This window comes from Myotis davidii, unplaced genomic scaffold (genome assembly GCF_000327345.1).
Source record: "Myotis davidii unplaced genomic scaffold, ASM32734v1 scaffold546, whole genome shotgun sequence".
Lineage (NCBI taxonomy): Eukaryota > Metazoa > Chordata > Mammalia > Chiroptera > Vespertilionidae > Myotis > Myotis davidii.
Genome location: NW_006297836.1, coordinates 1,113,769 through 1,117,591, shown reverse-complemented (window position 1 = coordinate 1,117,591; position 3,823 = coordinate 1,113,769). Strand labels below are relative to the sequence as shown.

Sequence of the window (3,823 nt, the reverse complement as noted above, 5' to 3'; positions counted from 1 at the left end):
GCTGTCCAAAGTATTTTTTAACAATCATTTGTATTTCTGTGGGGTCTGTTGTTATTTCGCCTCTATCGTTTCTGATTTTGTTTATTTGGGTCCTCTCTCTTTGCTTCTTGGTGAGTCTGGCTAGGGGTTTATCAATCTTGTTTATCCTTTCAAAGAATCAGCTCTTGGTTTCATTGATTTTCTGTATTGTTTTTTTGGTCTCTATGTCATTTATTTCTGCTCTAATCTTTATTATCTCCTTCCTTCTGCTCACTCTGGGGTTTTCTTGTTGCTCCAATATACTGTTTATATCAAAGTTCCCCAATTGTCCTAACAATTTCCTTTGTTTTTTATTTTGATCCAGGATTCAGTCAAGCAGCATGCACTGTATGTAGTTGTCATACCCCTTTTAGTTTCTTTTAATCTAGTATAGAAGCTTACTATCTTTTTCTTTTCATTTTTTATAACATTGGCATTTCTGATGAATCCAGATGATTGTGCTGCCTATGTTCCACAGTCTGAACTTGTCTGTTTTGCTGTAATTAAGCATTTTCAGCAAGAAGACTACATAGGTGATGCTGTGGTCCTTGTTATTGCATTGCGTAAGAAGGCACAAAATGCCAGTTTGTCCCATTCATCATCATCATCATCATTAATAGTAGTAGTAGTAGTAGTAGTAGTAGCAGTAGCAGTAGCGGTAGTAGTAGTATTTTTATTTTTAAAAGGTCTCACATTTATTACTGAACCAACCTACTATATCAGGGAGAAAGATCATGCTTCCAATAATTTTCCAATTAAAGTGCCCAACTGTCCAGACAGTAGTGATCTTTTCAGCCATTTAAAGGTGCAGGCAACTTGGATACCGCAGAAATATGTGAGCTGTCTCTCATGTGGGATTCCTTATAGACCCAGTTTGATTCTTCTCCGATGTCTCCTCTTGTAGTTGTACCCGAATTCATTACCAGTTTTCATCCGAAAGTACTGGGGAATGGCCCGATTCTGCTTTTGTTTCTTGGCCAGGAACCTCTTGATCCCAAAAGTCTCGCAAGAAGATGTGGTGAAGGAGAATCAACTGCATGCACCACAATGGCAGAGAAAGTGAGGAGGAAGTGGAAGGATATATTGAGTGGCAGTCTGTCCCATTCACTATTGATAATACTAATTTTGTTGACTTTTTAAGAGCAGTTTTAAGTTCACAGCAAAATTGAGAGGAAGTTACAGAGTTTTCTCATCTTTCCCCTGCCTGTACACATGCACAGCCTACTCTATAATCAATATTGCCTTCCAGGGTGACATAAATGATGTCACAATGAATGAGCCTAAATTGACAGATAACCACCCAAAGTCCGTAGTTACATTACTAGTATTGTTCACTCTTGATGTAATATATTCTATGGGTAACAACAGAATATAATGACTTATTCATAATTTAATATCATACAGAGTATTTCACTTCCTTGAAAATTCTCTATGCTCTGCCTATTCATCCCTCTCCTCTCAACCCCTGGAAGCCACTAATCTTTTTTTTAAAATATATTTTATTGATTTTTTACAGAGAGGAAGGGAGAGGGATAGAGATTTAGAAACATCGATGAGTAAGAAACATCGATCAGCTGCCTCCTGCACATCTCCCCACTGGGGATGTGTCCAAAGCCAAGGTACATGCCCTTGACCGGAATCGAACCTGGGACCCTTCAGTCTGCGGGCCGATGCTCTGAGCCAAACCGGTCAGGGCAGTCACTGATCTTTTTACTATCTCCATAGTTTTACCTTTTCTGGAATGTTTTATACTTGGAATTATACAGTATGTAACCCATTCAGATTGGTTTCTTTTGCTTAGTAATATACATTTAAGGTTCCTCCATGTCTTTTCATGTCTTGATAGCTCATTTGTTAGTACTGTGTAACATTCCATTGTCTGACTATACCCATGGTCGGCAAACTGCGGCTCTTTGGCCCCTTGAGTGTGGCTCTTCCACAAAATACCACATGGGGGCGCACGTACAGTGCAATTGAAACTACGTGGCCCATGCACAGAAGTCTGTTTTCAGCCTGAGCGAATCTATTTTGAAGAAGTACTGTTGATATTTGGCTCTGTTGACTAATGAGTTTGCCGACCACTGGATTTATTTTTCCATTCACCTGCTGAAAGACATTTTAGTTTCATCTAAGTTTTGGCAATTATGAAAAAGTGCTGTAAACATCCATGTGCAGGGCTTTGTGTGGATATAAGTTTTCAACTCCTTTTAGTAAAAATATCAAGAAGGACAATTGGCCCTAGCTGGTTTCGCCTAGGAGATAGTGGACTGAAGGATCCCAGGTTTGATTCTAGTCAAGGGCACATACCTCAGTTGCAGGCTCCCTGGCCCTGGTCAGGGGATGTGTGGGAGGCAACCAATCAAAGTGTCTCTCTCACATCAATTTTTCTCTCTTTGTCTCTCCCCATCCCTTCCACTCTCTCTAAAAAACAACTCTTATCGTGTCCGTCCCCAACAAAAACTCAGGTGTTGCTCAGTGGATAGAACATCGACCTGTGGACTGAAGGATCCCAGGTTTGATTCTAGTCAAGGGCACATACCTCAGTTGCAGGCTCCCTGGCCCTGGTCAGGGGATGTGTGGGAGGCAACCAATCAAAGTGTCTCTCTCACATCAATTTTTCTCTCTTTGTCTCTCCCCATCCCTTCCACTCTCTCTAAAAATCAATGGGAAAATATCCTCAGGTGAAGATTAACTAAAATAAAATTAAAATTCAATCTGAAGATACCTTATGAAAAATTCCAGCCCTAGCCAGTTTGGCTGAGTGTATAGGGCACCGGCCTGTGGACTGAAAGGGTCCCAGGTTTGATTCTGGTCAAGGGCACATGCCCGGGTTGCAGGCTCAATTCAACCAGCAGGGGCCCTGCAGGAAGCAGGCAGTCAGTGATTCTCGTCATTGGTGTTTCTCTCCCTCTCCCTTCCTCTCTGAAATCAATAAAAATACATTATTTTAAAAAGAAAAATTCCAGCAAAGCAGATTTTTTAAAGCCTATAATGACTAATTTTGCTGCATCTATAAAAATAGCAGAAACTTTTTAAAAAATAGGCATATTTTGGAAACATCTTACTCTTAATTTGGCTATCTTTTGTAAAAATGAGTGAGACTTTTGAAAAATCATGTTTCAGTACTACACCTTTTTGGATATTTGATTCTAGTGCTGTTCATTATATTTGAAGGTTTTTATTTTCCTACCTGCAAATTGGACTGGATCCAGAATTATTCTTGTTTCCTATAACATCTGCCTGACTCTCCAAACATTTCCAATTTCTCTCCCACCCTTCTGAATTGCAATCATTGAGAATTAAAACTGCTCTTTTCCAAGAGCCAAGCAGTTAAAGTGAAGCAACTTAATATAAACTTCAGAGTAATTATAACACTTCATACATGGACAATCTCAATGCCAGTTGCAGAAAAAAATCACCAGAGACATTTATATTACAATCTATCAGACTGTCACTCCCACCACCACCACCCCCTTTACTCCACCTAAAGATTCTTCGACCATCTAGAAATTGTTTTGACTGGCAGCCTTCAGGAATGAGAAGCTGGGACTAGACTCTGCATCGATGAATAACCATTGTTTATCATTTTGTCTCCATAGGGATGCCTCTTAGTAAATACCAGATGGCTTGTACATTAGGCCTATCTTTGGGAACCACCTGCATCATCGCCTCCTGAAATGAGACAACTGTTTAACTGAACTGTTTTCAAGACTGAGACTGGTTTTACAACTTATATCTATATATATAAAAGCCTAATATGCAAAGTGTCCCCTCAGGAGTCCAACTGACCGGGAGTTTGATCGCT

The 3,823-nt window shown here is 39.9% G+C and overlaps 1 long non-coding RNA gene across 1 annotated transcript in view; it reads left to right on the top strand.

Moving 5' to 3' along the window:
• LOC102770517 overlaps positions 1 to 3,817 on the top strand; it is a 19,854-nt gene extending 16,037 nt beyond the window's left edge. Inside the window, exon 3 of the long non-coding RNA XR_436184.2 lies at positions 3,618 to 3,817. This is a non-coding gene — a long non-coding RNA (uncharacterized LOC102770517). The remainder of the gene's footprint in view (positions 1 to 3,617) is intronic.
• The last annotated feature ends 6 nt before the right edge of the window (positions 3,818 to 3,823 follow it).